Below are 18287 nucleotides of genomic sequence, written 5' to 3'. Positions count from 1 at the left end.
TTAACTATACTATTTCAGGTCCTTGGGACCTACGCTGGGTACAGGGAGTCCAAGCCACAGGGTACACTGGCTGGCATTCCTACACAGTGGCAACATTTTCCCATCTCAAGGGACTATGTCCCGACACAAAATGCCACAGTCCAAGTCTCCCAGGACATCCTCCATTCAGAGCAAGTCCTACAAAATCAGCTAACATCATCAGAAAAGACAGAGACACCCTCAACCTGGATTCGTAAAATACAAAACGCTATACTATTCCTACATAACTCTTTTGGATCTAATACCTTTCTTGTTTCCTCTGTGCTTCCCTTCAGAGGCCTCTACTGGCGGCAGCTCCAATTAATCTCAATACCACTATGACCAAGATTACAGACGCTGCTTGCCAGACTCCCCAACTCTCAGTCCCCCATTGGGACTCCAATCACAGCTACCCCTGCTATCCAACTGATGCCCTTGTCGGCTTTCATTCCTGCATTTCTAACATTTCGGTTAAAGGTATCTACCCCTCCTTAGAAAAAACCTCTTTGTCTTTAGCATCATCACAAAGACAGCTCCCCCGCCATGGCACAGGCCATGCTCCAAAACCGGCGGGCTCTGGACCTGTGACGGCTAACAAGGGGGGCACCTGCCTTTTCCTCAGGGAAGAATGTTGTTATTGTATCAATGAATCAAAGATTGTAGAACAAAATGTGGAAGCCTTCATGAAACTACGCAAAGACATGGAAAGGGAAATTGGGGGCTCCAATTCCCCGCTGACATGGTTTCAAAATCCTATAGTGTCATGGCTCCTCCCGCTCTTGGGGCCAATACTAATGATAACATTTTTTCTCTTGAGGAAAAAAAGCCTTCTGTGTTAATGTACATATGCGTACATATGTGAGATTGTAACAGATTGCTCTGAAATGTGCCTGGCTGTGCCCCTGGCTGTCCCCTCACTGCCTCCTGCCATCAGCATCCACTGGGGCAGGAGCTTGAGCAGCGCTGCCTGCTGGCAGCTACTGAGTCATGGCATCCCGGAAGTTCGAGTCTGAAGACTGAGTGAAAATTCCTAAACATTTTTTCTTTAAACCAAGTTATCAGTCCATTTCTTCTGTCATTGGGAGGATGGGACGGGGGGACTACTCACAGCACCTGGTGGAGATGTTGGTGGCATGAAGTCAGATGGCAAATCTAACTTGTAAAGTGGGGTGTGAGTACAGGGGCTTGCCGTTCTCGTGAGCCTCAACTCTCTTTTTCCTCTCTGCAGTTGAGAGACTACCAAAGGAAAAACATCTTGGGGTCTCCTGCAAGAGACCACTGGAAGTGGTTGTAAGTCATCTGAAGATGTAAGTCTTGCTCAGCCAGGCTGGGAGAGGGGTGCTCCAGGGGCAGCTCAGTGAGAGGTGAAGAGCATGGAAGAAGTGGGTAAGAACCCTGGGTCTGAGTGCGGCCTCTCCGTAGCTCTGCTGGGGATCTGATTTGGGGCAACACTGTTTAAGCTCTTTGTCCACCTGTGAGTCAGGGTGCTACAGCTCTACTTAAATCTAGGCAGCATCCGTGAGAGGATTGTGCATTCATCCCTTCGTGCGGGGCCTGGTGCGCAGTGAGCCTTCAGTACAGGGCGTCGCTATGGACTTCTTGCTCTGGCAATTTCCCTCATCCCCAGCCTCAAGGGGAAGCCAGTCAGTGAGGACACCCTCTCCCTTTAGGGCGGCACAGATGAGCCCCAGGTGCTTGGGATTAGGTGACCTCTGAGGTGGGAGTCCGTCTCTGCCACCTGCTTGCTGGGTGATCCCAGGGAAAGTCACGTCCTTCTCAGGCCTCAATTTCCTCAACTGGAAGATGAAGTTGTTGGGCCAGATCAGTGTCTTCCAGACTGATTTGGTAGCTTTGATCATCTCTTGGTTCATGTTGCTTCCTGTCTCAGGCGAGGTGGTGAGTGGCCGTTTGGAAAGAAGGCACAGGCCGTGGTATGATCCGTCACCCATGTCTCCAGCATCCATCGTCCAGAGCTGCTCTCTCTTTCCTTCTCTGACCTTCTTGTCTTCTCTAAGCCGCTTTTCTCTTCCTCCCCTTGCCCTTGTTTTTCTCTTTTCACCTCCTGTAGATTCAGGACATTCTGCAGGTGCTGTGTCCGACCTTAACCGCTCCAATGGGGTAGCGCTCCCCCCATTGGACAGGAGGAAGGTGAGGCCGTGCCGAGACCCCCTCTCTGGCTTGGCCTCTCCCAGCGTGCATGCCCGAGGCTTGTCTGGTTGAGGTACTTGGCCTCTGGCTGATTTTATGTTGCCATCATTAACCCTCGGTGTGTCCACGTCTGCTATTTCACCTGCTTGGTTGATCGTTGTTTTCCTTCCCGCACATCTTTATCATCTTGGAGAAGATACAATACACCGTGAAGGGTGAGAGGTCATTTGGGAAGAGCTTCCAGAGCAGGGGTGTGAGATTTGGGCCTTCCAAGCCTCCAGGGTGAATGCTCAGGGGCCCGTCCTACTAGGAGAGCCTCAAACCCCCGCCCCAAACACGGGGCTTGCCCTCTGGGCATGTCCCGCAAAGACCAACAGTCCACACTGCAGTTGATTTTCCAAAGTGATGAATTCATTTTAGCTTAGGAGTGGGAAATGCAGGCTTAGGAGAAAGGGGGCTTTTGTTACAGGTGCAAGGACTAAGGTGAGTTTTGTAGCAGAACTGCAAGTGCGTGAGGTTCACCAGAGATGAGTGACTGGGACATCCTCCCCCACTGTCTTTTAAAAATCAACTGGACACTTACCCATCTCCCATGGGCCCTTGGCAGCAGACCCTTTGCTAGGCGGCAAGGTGGGATGTGGCAACTGAGGGAGCAGTTGGCTCTGAAGGGTCTGGAGGCTGGAGGGGTGGCTTTTGAGACTGATGTGTAGAGGTGGGCAGTGTTCATCCCCGTGGAGAGCGGGTGACGTGGGAGTCCCGGGCAGAGGGTGGGTGCAGGAGATGATCAGATTCGGAGCCCAGAGAGCGCTTGGCAAGAAGGTAAGGTGCCTGGGGTGCCCTGGGCTGGGGGATGACCTCTTCCTGATGTGGGAGGGGACACCGAGCTCTGGGTCTCCAGCTGTATTGGGTGGCGTCTCATTGTTACTTCTGTCTGTCCTGGCCCATCAGAGTATGGAGATGACCGGCTCCCTCCAAACAGAGCAACACACCAAGAGCGAGCTGGCCATGAAACTCGGCCAGGTACGGGAGAAGCTGGCAGAGCTGAAGGAGCTGGTAAGGCCTGCGCTAGCTGGGAAGGGCTCGGAGGCCTCCGGGAGGGAGGTCCTTAGGCCGGGACAGAGATGGCTCCAACTCAGGGCTGGGGGGCACTGAGGACCCTGCAGTCCTGCCAGGTCCGTGACCACCTGTGCCCTAGGCTCTGACATGAAGTGGTGGGTTCCTCGGGACTGCAGGTCACCTCCCTGCTGGAGGCATGAGCCAGTAGGGGAGAGACGAGGAGACGTGGAGACATCCTGGTTCCAGACTTGGCTCTGGGTCGCGCTTCACTGAACAGGGCTGAGCCTCAGCATCCTTCACTTCAGAGAGCACTAGAAAGCAGTTCTGCTTCGGTGAGGGAAGGGGTCTGGGCAGGTGGCAAAGTCCCACAGTGCCTGCCTCAGGAAGAGGGGCCTGTGCCTGTCCCCCGCATCTGTGGGCACAGATCTGGGAGATGACTTGGTGGCGGGAGCCAGCAGCAGCGGTGGTCTCCACTCTGCTGCTCCACCACAAGTCCGTTGTAGCAGTTGCTCTTCAGAACTGCCCTTTTCTGCATGCTTCCTGGGTTATGGGCAGGACCAATCAGGTGGTCCAGTCAGCCAAGGATGAAGATGGTCCAGGGCCTCCCTGGTGGCCTAGAGGTTAAGTCTCGGCACCATCACCACTGCTGCCTGAGTTTGATCCCTGGCCGGGAGCTGACCCACAGGGCGCAGCAGACCTCTCCTGCCTTGCCAGCTGCTCCCCTCAGCAGTGTGTTTCAGTCAGTCTGCCTGTTCTGCTCACTCTACACCTTTGGCCAATACCCCAGTTCTTCTGCACAAAAAAAGAAAAATAGTCCAACCAGACTTGATGTTGGGACACCCTGAAGAGTGATATAAGCCAGGGTTAGAGGGAGCTGAGGGGCTCTGTTCCAACCTCCAAAGAAAGAAGGGGAAGACTCTGTTCCTGGCCTCTCAAGAAAGGAGGGCCAGAAGCTGAAAGAAGACAAGCAGCATCCAGTAGCCAACCTCTGTGGGAGGAAGAGAGGATGAAGACCTCTGTCAGAGACTGGGCCTCCAGTCCTCAGTCTGACATCACCGGAAAGGAGCAAAGGCTCCGGGCCTCATGTCTGAAAGAGCTGTTTGTTGTTGGTGTTGTCCAGCAACTCATAAAGAGCTTTTAACACTTGGTGTCTCTGACACCGGCTGGGATCCCAACTGAAATGGGTATTCACGGGGCATGAGGATGGGATGCCAGGATAGGCTGCAGTGGCACCCACCTGCCCGGGCTCTAAGACAAGAGAGCCGCCAAAAGCCCCAAAGCCAAAACCAAGGGCTGGAGCATTACAGTACCCATACGATAGGGGCCTACAGGCTAGAGCCGATGGAAGGATAGTGCCTGGTAGGGGACTCATCACTGTGGTTCTCAACCGTGTGCACAATTGCAAGAGACTTCAGTCTGGAAACAACCACCTTGGGGGCCTCTGCTGGTGGTGCAGCAGTTGAGTGCTGGGCTGTGAAGCTGCTGCCTCTGCTGCCCGCAGCCTCTGCAGTGCCGGTTCGCCGGCTCGATCCCTGGCCGCTGGTGAGGGTCCCACATGGCGCGAAGGACCTCTCCTGCCACCCGCTGCTCCCCTCAGCAATATACTTCGGTCCTTCTACCTGTTCTGCTCCCAGCTCTGGCTCTGGTGAATTCTCTCACCCTCCCGCGCTTCTGACTTTACCCAGTGCTTATATAAATAAAAAAGAAAAAAGTTCTATTTGCAGAACTTCTAACCTCCTGGAATCCCCTGTGCAGAGTAAGCAGGTGCTCTCAGAGACTCCAGCTCCCTTTAGGGTGGCAGGTGCCAGCACACCAGCAGAGGACCTTACACTACTTCAAAGGAAATTGGCACCCCCTGATCACTGCAGCACTATTTACAGTAGCCAGGCTGTGGAAGGGGTTGTACATAGATAATAGAATACTACTCATCAAGAAATATAAACTCATGCCATCTGGGGCAACATGGATGGAGCTAATGGAAATAAGCCCAAAGGAGAAAGACAAAAACATCACTTAGATATGGATATAGAGAAATTAAACAAAGGGCTAGATTAAGCTATCCCTTGAGTCTCCCAGGTGGTGCCTGACTACTGGCTGGGGCTGCAGACCAGCCTAGACTTCCTGGCCTGGCAGCACTGGATGGTGGACTGACCCTCTCTAGTTTGACATCAAACTTATTTGACGACAAAGCCTGACTCCTGCTGACTGAGTGCCCCATTGTCTTGTTTCACTTACACCACCACTGGGTCCCCAGCCTCTGCTATTTACTGGGTCTGAGATGGATCTTGTACTTGATGCTGCATGTAATTTTTTGTTTCTTTGTTTTTAGATTCATTTTTAATTTATTTATGCATACGAGAACTGGGGTACAGGCCAGAGGTGCAGAGGGTGAGAGGATTCACCAGACACAGAGTAGGGAGCAGAATAGGCCAATCCACTGAAATCACCTGCTGAGGGGAGTGGTGGGTGAGACAGGAGAGGTCTGCTGCCCCATGTGGGTTGCTCCCTGGTCAGGAATCAAACTCAGGTCTAAGAAGTGATAGCACTCAGACTTAAACCTTATGCCCCCACGGAGGCCCTGTTTTTTTTTTTTTTTTTTACATCTTTTGATATTATTTAAAATAATAGAAGCACTCCTACTGCTCTACTTTCATAATAAACACGCTCCAGCCCTTGGCTCAGGTCAGGTTTACACGTGTCTTTGTCACCTTTACTCAGTGTCCATCTCTCACGACAGTGCAAGCTCCATGTCTCCAGGGTCCTCTCTCTGCTGCCATTGTATCTGCAGGGGAGGCAGCTTGGGGAGGCAGGAGCCAGCCAGGGAGAGGGATGCTGGCAAGTGAAGAGGAGGCAAAGGCAGAAACACTTGGGAGATGCTCCCTGGTTCACTGAGAAAAGCATTTCTCAAAGTGTGGTTGTGGAATCCTTGAAGTCACCCAGAGCCTGTCACAGGAGCCACGAGGTCAAAACTATTTTCTAAACGTCACTAAGACACCATTGGCTTTTTCACTATTTTGACATCTGCTGAGGTAAAACTTACTAAAAATGGAGCTTATATTTCTAACTGCAGTTATTCTTCACAACTACTTACCTCAGAAACACAACTCAAAGGCAGTGTCTTTCAAAGTGTCTTGGTTGAAGCATTAAAAATTATCTTCATTATTCTGTCATCCTCAAATCCACATTTTACAGCACCTGATGCGATGACACGCAAGTGCACACACAACACTCCTGCTGCGTCCCCAACTACCATGTGCCAAGGAAAATATTTGCATGAGATGAATTAGGCTGTTTTTCTTTTTTTGTAGTCAATACCATCTTCACATGAAGGAATGAATGATAAAATCTGTGGCTATTTGATCTGGTTAATTAGCAGACATTGTCCTGAAAATGAGTGTGTGCTCCTTTGAGAAAATCAACTGACAATTGCTAACTGAGAGTAACTTCACCTTGACCAAATATAAGTGCTCAGAAAAAACCAGAATCATGGAAAATTGTGTCCTATCACTAACTTGACAACTTCCAGTACTACTTTTACTTTTTGGATTTGTGGTGAAAAATAAAATAAATTTTTTAAAATAATTTGATTCCAGTGTAATGAACATTGAAGAGCTTTATAATTTGTGGAACAATATATTACTTTAAAAAAATCACACATTAAAACTAACTGCAGTTAGTTTTATGCAAGAGAGAACTATGGAAATGTAACTGAATAAGAAATATTTAATGATATTGTTTCAGGTTTCACTTTGCAAATAACCTGGGAGAAAATGCCAGCTGTATAGATTTAATTTAGTATCCAAGTGGAATATTCACGATAATGTGAAAACACTACTTCAACATATTTGTGTGAGGCTGTAGACATTTTTTTTAATAATAAATTTTATTTTTATATTCCCCATACAATTTCAACACCTCCATTCTGAGCTGTAGACATTTTTTCATAGACTTCAACCAGAACCACAGCTAAATGCAGAAGGAAACATGAAAATCCTACTGTCTTCTAATGAGACAGACAAGAAAAAACAATGAGACAGACAAGAAAGACAACTGCAAACATAAAACACATGAAAGATCCACTCTTCCCATTGCCCTGATTAAAGAAGTTATTTAACAGGCATTGGTTATTGATTATCTATTAACAGGCATTGGATTATTATTATTATTCTAAATGAAACAACTACATGATCAAACTCGCTTTATTCCCAGTGTGGTAAGTATGGGGAGCGATACCTCCTAAACAAGATTATGCTTGGCGTCCTCCCTAATTTGTCAGACTGGACACGGATCCGGAAGGAAAATACTGAGAATCGCAGACCCAGTGCTTGGGTCATGGAGACAGGGTGAGGAAGCTTTGGGTGAGGACAGGAGGGGCCAGAGCAAAGCCTCAGGTCCCCAGTCTGGTTCTCATAGTTCCAGGCCCCAGGGCTGTGTCTAGGGCAGGAAGGTTACTGTTGGGGATACCCCACTGCCCCTTAGCCTCCCTTCTGTCTCCACCACCTGTGCTGGGCCCTGGACACTTGTGACTCTCCCCAGTTCTCAGTCCCCAGTGCCTGGAGGCTCCCAGGGAAGCCAATCAGCATGGCCCCCAGGTAAGTCTCCACCCACCAGCCTAGAGTCAGGAGCTCCCCTGGCCCCAGTAGTGCTGGTCATGGGGTCCCCAACCCTCCTCCTGCTGCTTCTCTCCAGGGCTGTGGCCCAAACCTGGGCTGGTGAGAGCAGGGAGGAGGGAAAAGGCTTCTCTGGTGGAGGCTGTTGCCTTAGGCTCCTCTGTCCCCCCACGCTTCCTCTCAATCCTAGTCCCTTTCTGTCCCCCCACCCTAGCGCCCTCTTCTGTCCCCCTGAGTCCCACTCCTTCTCCACCTGATGCCCCTTTTCAAGCTCTCGAGCCTCCTCCCTTCCTGAACACGTTCTCCCCTCATGCCCCATCTCCCTGGGACTCAGGACCAGTGCAGGGAGGAGGTTCAGCCCAACTTTCACCCCTTCCTGCCCCCAGGCTCCCACTCTTTAAGGCTTTTAGAAATCAAGACCTCCCAGCCCAGCCTCCAGGAGCCCCGGTACATCACAGTGGGCTACATGGACCACGCACAGTTCAGGAGGTTTGACAGCAACTCTCCAGGTCAGTGTGGAGATGCTGGAGCCCAGGGCGGAGCAGGTGGGGCAGGAGGACCTGGACAAGGAGACAGAACCAAAGACAATAGGCACAGAGGTTCAAGCTGCCCTAATGGCTCCTGGAGGACCTGCATGGCTGCTACAACCAGAGCTAGGACAGTGAACAATGCTTGCCCAGGGCCAGGTCACAGCTCCCATTCCCCAGAGACCTTTGCCCCTAGTCAGGGTCGCAGTGATTCCCAGAGGCTATGGCACCTGCCATAGTGGAGGAGGGAGTTTGGGTAAAGCACGAAATGAACAACCTGTAGGGCAGGTACTTGGAGTGGATCCCAAGTCTCCTGGAGATGGGGAAGGAGGCGCTGCAGCTCAGAGGTAAGAGGGGCTACAGGGCCTTTGATCTCCCTGAGGCTCACACCCTACAGGGAAAACTGAATGGTCAGAAAAGCGCCCCCTTCTGGTTAGAAAGAGAACTGTCTCTCAAGTTTTCAAGCTCTGGGATGGAGACTGGCCCAGAGGGTCCTATTGTTTCTGAAGGACAGTTAAGGAATCCAGTTTCTCCTGAGAAAGAGGGGAGACCACCCCTGAAATCACCCTGCACAGGACCCTTTTCACCGGCAGCCATCGTAGGAACAATGAGTTTCTCTCTTGAGATCTTGTTTTTTGGTCAGAGAGCATTTTTGGAGATCTCACTCCTGCCTGTCTGTGTCATCACCCTCCACCCAAGACAGCAACAAAATGTTTAGAGACCTGCATCCCACCCTGGGCTCTCACCTGCTATCCCAGACTCCCAGACCAGGCTGGTTTCTGGGGTTTGTGCTTCCTCCCTCCAAGCATGTTTTCCTGTCCATTCTGAGGATGGTCATGAGGCTGCTTCAGTGACCATAGAGGAAATAGCAACCATAAAATGTCCGATTCTTCCCGCTCAGGCCCCCAAAGGGCATGTGTGACCCAGCACCCCATCTCTGAGCATGACATCACCCTGAGGTTCTGGGCCCTGGGCTTCTACCCTGACCTGGCCCCGTACATGGAGCTGGTGGAGACCAGGCTTGGCGGATGGAAACTTCCGGAAGTGGGCGGCTGTGGTGGTGCCTTCTGGAGAGGAGCAGAGATACATGTGTATCTTCAGCATGAGGGGCTGCTGGAGCCCCTTATCTTGAGATAGGGTAACTAGGGGGACTTGGGCACGGAGCCCATTCTCAGGAGAATCAGGAGCCCTTTGAGAACTTCTAAGGGTCAGACTAAGGACTGGGGTCTCCCCTTCCCTTCCCTTCCAGTGCCCCCTCCCAGCCCTCCATCCCCACTGCGGGCATCACTGCTGGCCTGGTTCTCCTTGGAGCTGTGCTCACTGGAGCTGCGGTGGCTGCAGCTGTGATGTGGAGGAAGAAGCGCTCAGGTGGGGAAGGGAGTGGGGGAATCTTGTCCACTGGGGGCTTCCATGTCCCAGGGAGAACTTGCCCTGCCTGGTTAATGGGAAGTACCATCCACGCATGTGTGTTGCCCAGAGGGCATTTGGTTCAGTCCCCCCTCACCTCCTTTCTTCATTTTTCCCAGTCCTGACCTGGGTCTTTAGTCACAGTATTCCAGGATTAGAAGATTCCTTAAAGACTGCGTGGGCTGACTCCTCCCTTGTCTCACATGATGATTCTTCCCACAGGAAGACAAGGAGGAAGCTACACTCAGGTTGCAGGTAAGTGTGGATCAGGGGTTTGATCCCTGAGGCCCTGGGGATAGTGTTGATGAAGCCATTCAGTTTCCATTCATGATGGTGATTTTCATGTCTTCAAATCTTAAGGCCACTTATTAATGGCTCAGCTCACCATGCAGACGTTCACCTCTTTGACTTCAACTGTGGACAATAATTTACATTGTGGGGTAGAATTGGAGGGGCATTCTTCCTTTGAAGGAAAGAGACCACAGTTATGTGAAGAAGGTGACGAAGGAAAGCACAGCAGCAAGCAGGAAATGGTTGTAAAAATGAGAAATTAGGGCATCGCTGGTGGTGCAGGTAGTTGAGTGCAGTGCTGTGAAGCTGTCCGCACCCTCTGCAGTGGCACAGCAGACCTCTCCTGTCTTGCCCGCTGCTCCCCTCAGCAGTGTATTTCAGTCAGTCTGCCTGTTCTGTTCCCCACTCTGTCCCTGGTGAATCCTCTCACCCTCCCGCACATCTGGCCTGCACCCTAGTTCTTGTATAAATAAATCTTTAAAAAGAAAAGAGAGAGAGAGAGAAATGACTCAACGCTGACTTTACAAAGACTGAGCACATTATTTTTTTTTTGGTATGTCATGGCGCATTCTGTCCTTGTTGTCTTCCATGGATTTTATGGTTTCTGGTCTTAAGTCCCAGCCTGTTATCCATTTTGAGTTGATTTTTGTGTGAGGTGGGAGACAGTGGTCTAGTTTCATTCTTTTGCACGTGGCTGTCCAGTGTCCCCAGCACCGTTTATCGAAGAGCCTTTCCTTGTGACCCCCTCATCTTAACCTTGTCTACATAAACTTCACTGGATGGCACGTTGGAGAAAGGGGTTTACTTCTTCCCATCAGTAGTTGTATTTTAAAATTACAATTCATTTTACGTTCTCCATTGTCTTTCAGCAACCTTAGGTATTTACCTGGAACTATTTCAAAAGCACTTGAAACAATCGAAAGATTAGAGGCATATGTCCATTAAAGAGGAAAGTAAATGATGAACCCATCTGGATCAGGACCATTAATATCTGACAAGACAGAACAGGGAACAGTGTGGGCTGACAGAGCAGCAGGAACAGGCCCTGAAGGGCTGGGAGAGGCAGTGAGGGGGTGAGTGTCCTTCCTGCAGGGTGTGCAGGATCCCCTAGTGTTGTCCAGGGACACCTGCCCTGTGCTCTGTACCCCCCTCTTTTCCCTCTCCACTTGGAACAAAAGGAAGCACTAATGGGGAGACATGTGTCCTCCTGGGGCAGTTTTGAGTCCAAGTCACTTCCTGCTCCCCTCCCCATGAGGTGGGTGGATTTAGGGGCTGCACTGTGCTGAGAGCTGGGGTGGGGGTGGTTTACATCCTGCAGCTGCAGCCCCGCCCCCCAGGAAGTCTGGCTGGTCATCTACCCTTGGGAGAGGGGGCTTGGTAGTGCCAGAAAGGCACAGAGCTGATTCTCTATGATCTGAGCAAACGTGTAAAGAAAAGCCCTGGAGCCCTCGGTGGCTTTCTCAGGCTTTTATTGATCTTTTACATGTAGTGCAGCAACCAGGTACACAGCAGACAGGGGTGCTGGGGTGCCAGGAGCTGGCACTCTTTACTGGGCTCTCTGGCAGTTGTCCCTCTCCTGTGTTCTTTGCTTCTCTTGCCAATATAAATACTGCAGCCCTGGCCCACAGAAGTAAACAATACAACTGAATATAACAGTGTAACAAAATGCAGGTGTTCCATCAGGCATGCGATGCTAATGGCGGGAGGGCAGAAAAGCCTGACAATCATTTACCCCACAGGGTGGGTAACTTTCAGTGTTTTGTTGGGAAACTGTTATCCCACTGTAACAGGATGGTCTCCAGGAAATGGGGAGGTTCCAGGTTTCCTGCCCCACCCAAAAGGAGGGTGGAGCTGAGCGGGGAGAGAAAAAGCTGCAGAGGAGACTGAGGAAGGAGGATGGAGCCAGAGGAGACCTGGAGGAGGCACATGGAGCGGAGAGAAACGTGAAGAAACTGCGCTTGCCTATTGGTCGTGGACTGGGTGACACAGATGTGGGTGAGACCCGTGGGGAGGTGACAATGGCAGCTTTTATCTTTGATTTTGATTTTGCTCTTTTCCTCCCATACTTGTCTGGTTGTTTCTGATCCTTTTCTGTGGGTCCCCACTGGAGGATGCTTTAGACTTGTGGCAGGCTTTGGGGCCTTGCTCGGGGCCAATCCCGTTTGGGTAGACTTTTACCCACGAGGGGATGGATAACTTTGGGTGCTTGATTTAGAAACTATATTCTTTGTCTTTTTTGTACTGTTCCCTAATTGTATTAAATTTACATTTCATTAAAGTCTCATATGTTTTGTGTTGATGGGCGCATGGCAGAACCTATATAGAGCAGGCAGGTTTGCGGGGTCAGGGTGCCCGTCTCCCTGCCCTGTAACACCATCTTCCCTTCCCCTCTGGCGCTCCTCTGGTGTGTTCTTTCACACTCAGAGTGTGCTCTGCCTTTATGAGGCAGATGGCAAAGCCATTTGGAGCATACAGATTTGGGTGTCCCAGGGTGCCCCTCATTCTGCCTAACTGATTGAGGGTGTTTTCTCTGATCAGGACTCATTTCCCTTCTCTATTGCTCTGCCTCCACTGGATCCTCACCCAGAGACAGGAATCCCCCAGGAGGAGGAATAAGCCCTCAGTGGGGATCTGACCAGGTTCCTGCTGTTTGAGGCAGGACCTTGTCTTCAGCCCTGGCAGGTCAGGGCTGGGGAGGGACTGACCTTCAGGTAAACTAAAGGAGCAGACAGAGCAGAATAGAATAGGGGCCTGTGGGGGGGACCCCAACTCCTTGGGGACAATATTGTGTGTCCTGATGCTTCTCCATGACACCTGCTCACACTGAGGGGCATAGGACCACAAGCAGGTGCTGGCCTGTCCTTCATGGGGGGCCTGGGTCTGGGCCTCTGACCTGGGAAGTCACTGGGTGATGAGGAGGAGGGAAGAGCAGTTTGCAGCCGGGACCAGGTGCTGGGAATGGAGGGGTCCAGTGTTTTGAGCAGAGTGGGTCTGGGGTGTGGGTTCCACGGGGTGGGAAGGGAAGGGAGGATGTTTTTTTCCAATAAACCTCTTGGTCTCTAGCAGCACAGAGGCTCAGCAGCCCTGAGAGGAGCCAGGTCTGTCCTTGGTCTCAGGGCCTAAGGAGTCACCAGGAAGGGCCCTGCTCCTGCTGGTGGGGGTCCCTGGGCCCTTCTCCCCCCTGAGCCCAGAGCTCCTGGCTGCCCTGCTCCTCTGTGTGGGCCTGGCTGCCTCTTGCCCTGTTTCTCCCCAGCCCTGAGGAGATGGCGCCTGCTCTTGTCCCAGCTCTGTGCTCCTTGGGGACAATAGCATCAGCCTTGTCCCAGCTCTGCCTCCTCCCCTCCCTGCTGCTCCTCCTCCAGCTGCTCCCCGGGGTCCAAACGTGAGTGTGATGACCGAAGGGCATGATGGCTCAGAGTAGGATCTCTATGAACCCATGCAGAAGTGTGAAGGAGTCCTTGAGCCCTCAGTGGCTTTTTCAGGCTTTTATTGGGATTTTCAGGCTCTTATTGGGCACACCCCTGCCTGCCATGTGCCTGGGGGCCAGGAGGCTGGCAGGCCTCATAGCTCCCGGTGAATCTTCACTTTTTTTTTTTTTTGCTCCCCACAGCAGTGTATTTCAGTCAATCTGCCACTCTGGTGGATCTCTGGTGGATCCTCTCACACCTTCCGCCTTTCCTCATCGCAGGCCTTACCCCAGCTCTTGTATGCATAAATAAATAAATCTTTAAAAAAAAAAAAAAAAGAATCTTCACTCTTTCTGGGTGCTCCAGCATTCTCTCATGGTCTTGTTCTCTCACTTCTGGTCGTTTTCCATTCTGCGACGCCGCCCTTACAAGCCCCGTCTCAGCCCAGGTGCACCCACCTGCGCATGCCCACACCCTTCTCAGGTGCCCGCCATCAGACATGCATTCAGGACCACAGGGATCCATCATCAATCCTAATGGCGGAAGAGCAGAAAAGCCTGACAATCATTTACCCTACAGTGTCCCTCCCTGTTCTGTGGAAGTGGAAACTGTCCAAAGTAATGTTGAAACTGATGGTGACGGGGAAAGCAATGAAACAACTGATGCAGTAAAAGGGCCCATCACACCCGCCTGGCACAATTAGCACGTTTACCATCTTAGCATTTGCAAGTTCCCCTCTGAGCAATTTATGACTTGACTCTTTTTTTTTTTAAAGATTTTTATTTTATTTATACAAGAACTGGGGTACAGGCCAGATGCGCGGGAGGGTGAGAGGATTCACCAGAGACAGAGCGCGGAACAGAACAGGCAGACTGACGAAATACACTGCTGAGGGGAGCAGGGGGCGAGACAGGAGAGGTCTGCTCGCCAGGTGGGTTGCTCCAAGGCTGGCGGGGATCAAACCGGCACTGCAGAGGCTGTGGACAGCTTCACAGCGCTGCGCTCAACCGCCTGAGCCACCAGGGAGGCCCTGGTCTCTATCTTAACTGGGCCTCATTCCAAAAGAAAGGAGTCAAGTGGCTGGCTCCTTTCCCCTCCCATAGCACAAATCCTTGTCTAACCCCCCCCCCCCGCCTTTGTCTAAACAGCCCTGTGCTCTACCAAATGGCCTGTGCACTACAAAAAAAATGAAATCTGTCAAATTTCTGAGTATAAATGGAAATCTTTGTGTATGTTGGTGGCCCAGATCTTAGGGGGAGACTCTCCTGTCTGGTGCCCACTAGTGTGATAATAATGAAACCTGTACCCACTTGTCCTTGGAGTGCCCTTTGGTCCTTTCTAGCCTGGCAAAATAGTTTTCGAGTAGGTAGGGCCCTGGGGTCTGGAGCTCTTCCTTCAGGAAGGATGGCTGTGTGGGGGGACCCTGGCTCTAGAAAAATTGGGGTACTTCCCAGGGGAGGGAGAGGGATCGAAACAGAAGAGGGAAGAACACAAAGGACAATGCTGATGGTGCGTGGGTGAACTGGTGGTGGGAATTTTAAGGGGACTACACCTAAGAGTGTTACAGGGCAGGGAGAGGGGCACCCCAGAACCCCCAAACCTGCCTGCTCTAAATAGGTTCCTCCATCTGCCTCATCAACACAAAACATATAAGACTTTAATGGAAAGGAGCTTTAATACAATTAGTAAACAATACAGAAAAGACAAAGACTATAATTTCTAAATCAAGCACCTAAAGCTACCCGTCCCCTCGTGGGTAAAAGTTCACCCAAACAGGATTGGCCTCGAGCAAGGCCTGAAAGCCTGCCCCAAGTCTAAGGCACCTTCTGGTGGGGACCCACAGAAAAGGATCAGAAACAACCAAACAAGTCTGGAAGGAAAAGAGCAAAATCAAATCAAGACAAAAAACACCGTTGTCACCTCCCCATGAGTCACCCACATCTGTTTCAACCAGTCCACGACCAAAAGGCAAGCACAGTTTTTTCACAGTTCTCTCTGCTCCATATGCCTCTTCCAGGTCTCCTTCTGGCTCTCTGTCCTGCTTCCTTCCTTCTCCAGTTTCCTCCTCCAGCTTCTGCTCCTCCCTGCTCAGCTCCACCCTACCTTGGGTGGGGCAGGGAACCTGGAACTTCTCCTTTTCGTGGGCACTACCCTGTTACAAGAGGAGAAAGCATACATTCCACAAAAATGTAGAATGATGTGGTAGATAGATAGATAGATAGATAGATAGATAGATAGATAGATAGATATAAAAGATGGGGGTGCTCTCCAAAAACTATTGTGATGACACAGTTAAGAGCAGTCTCTGAGCTGCAACAAGAGGGGGAGGGATGACCATTGCTCAGTCAGGGGTTATGATGTTTCAAAAAGTGAACTATCAAAAATGTGAAAATACCTATCCCCTCATTTTTTACTTTTGATTTATTTGTATCAAACACTTGTCAGTTAACTTAGGGGGAAGAAACAGATACCTTATAAGGGAAAACCAATCAGGTTAACTTCAGACTTCTCTGAAGAAACAATAACAATAATAACAGTACGAAACAATAAAGCAAAAACAGACAATTATAAATGAGAGACATCCTGCAGGGGAGGAGGAGGGAGAGGGATCAGAGGGAGGAAGGGAGGAACACAGGGGTCTGTGGTGATGGTGGACGGATACATTGGTGAAGGAAATTCTATGGGGACTACACCTGAGGGTGGGGGAGCAAATATTTTTTTAAAAATGAACAATGTTGTAAAAAATAAAAAAAATTAAAAAATTAAAAAGAAAAGAAACACTTGTCAGTTACTAATTCATTTAACTCCACCAATATTTGTATGTTATGTGCTTGGTGCTGTGTACAAAACAGAGACATTCCTAACTTCAGAGAGCTGCTTTCATGCAGGAGACAGTGAATAATAAAGACAAGAAACCCACCCCATCCTGTAGAGGGGCTGAGAGGAGGGACAGGCAGGGAGCAGGTGGGGCAGCAAGAAAGGGGGGTGTGGGGGCAGCTGTGTCCATCAAGGGGGTCAGTGCAGAAGGTGGGATGGAAGCAAAGCCCTGGGAAGGGGATGTTCGGGAGTGAGGTTCCCATGGAAGGAACATCCTGTGGGGGGCTGGCTGGTGCCCGGGGTGCAAGGGCAGAGGGGATGAGGATCAGCTAGAGCAGAGGGAAAGGGAGGGACACAGGAGTGGGTGTCATAGGCCTGGGAAGGGGCCACCCTGTGAGGATGGGGGTGACTGTGGGGATGGGGAGCCCCTGCCAGGCTGTGAACAGACCAGGGCCTGGTTCAGCTCCCAGGTGGCAGGAGAGACTAGTCTGTGTGTCTCCAGGTGAGAGAGGAGGGGCTCAGGTCAAGCTGGGGCAGCACAGGTGAGAAGTGGCTCTTTGAAGGTGCAGGGGGCTCCCAAGGACAGCACAGTCCTGTCCTGTCTTCCTAGGCCTCATCAGGTGAAGGGCCCTGACTGGGGAGCAGGCTGGGTGAAGCTTTTTCTTCTTCTTCTTCTCTCTCTTTTTTTTTTAAAGATTTATTTATTTATACAAGCACTGGGTACAGTCAAAAGCACGGGAGGGTGAGAGCCAGAGCGGGGAGCAGAGCAGGCAGACTGACGAAGTACACAGCTGAGGGGAGCAGCGGGCAGCAGGAGAGGTCTGCGCGCCATGTGGGACCCTCCTCCGGTGGCCGGGGAGCAGCCGGGGATCAAATCAGTGCTGCAGAGGCTGTGGGCAGCTTGGCAACCCAGCGCTCAACCGCTGCGCCACCGGGGAGGCCCTCCTCTTCTTTTTTTAATTGAGGTAACATTAATTTACACACTGCATAGATGTGAGGTGTAGAGCTTCTCATCAGGCAACTGTATATTTCACACATACCCATTAGCAAAAGTCCAATCACAATCCTTCACCAAGATATTCCCTCTACCCTCCGTCTCCTCTGGTCACTGCCATTTTGTTGTGGTTGTTGATTGCTTTTTTCCCTTCATAGTCCACAAATAAGTACAATCCTATGTTTTCTGTCTTTCTCAATTTGACATAGCATAATTCCCTGAAATTCTATCCACATTGTTGAAAATGGCGAGATTTCTTCTTTTTGCAGTATCTGAGTACTATTCCATTATGTGTGTGTATGATGTATGTAAATCACATTTTGTTAATCCTTTCATCTGTTCTTTAGAACTTGGGTTGTTCCCTATTTTGGCTATTGTAAATAGCACTGCAATGAAAATAGGGGCCCTGTCTCGTTTTGAATAAGTGTTTTCTTATTCATCAGGTCAATATCCAGAGGTGGAAATCCTGTATCATATTGCAATTCTTTTTTATTTTCTTGAGAACCACCGTATTGTTTTTCCAAATGGCTGCACCAATTACATCCAACCATTAGTGCAAAGGGTCCTTTAACCCTTGTTCCTCACAGAATTTATTTCTTGACTTTTGATAATAGACATTTTTACTGGTGTGAGCAGAAATCTAATTGATTTTTTCAAATGTTGACCCATCCTTGTGTTGCTGAGATAAACCCCACTCTGTCATGATGTGTGATCCTTTTTCATGTGTGATTGAATTTGGTTTGCTAAGGTCTTGTTGAGGATGTTTGCATCTATGTTCATCAGGGATTAGTCTGTAGCTTTCTTTTTGTGTGATGTCCTTCTCTGCTTTTGGTATCAAGGGAATGTTGGGCTCATGAGATGTGATGGCAGCATTCCCTCTTCCTCTGTGTTTTTGAAGAGTTGAGAAGTCAGGTGTTAGTTCATCTTTAAAGAGTTTGTAGAAGTCACTGAAAATGTCTGGTCCTGGACTTTGTTTTTCAGGAAACTTTTGATTCATGTTTTAGTGTCTTTG

The sequence above is a fragment of the Talpa occidentalis genome, unplaced genomic scaffold (assembly GCF_014898055.3).
Source record: "Talpa occidentalis isolate TD23 unplaced genomic scaffold, MPIMG_talOcc4v2.1 talOcc4.2, whole genome shotgun sequence".
NCBI lineage: Eukaryota > Metazoa > Chordata > Mammalia > Eulipotyphla > Talpidae > Talpa > Talpa occidentalis.
This window is presented reverse-complemented; position numbering follows the sequence as displayed.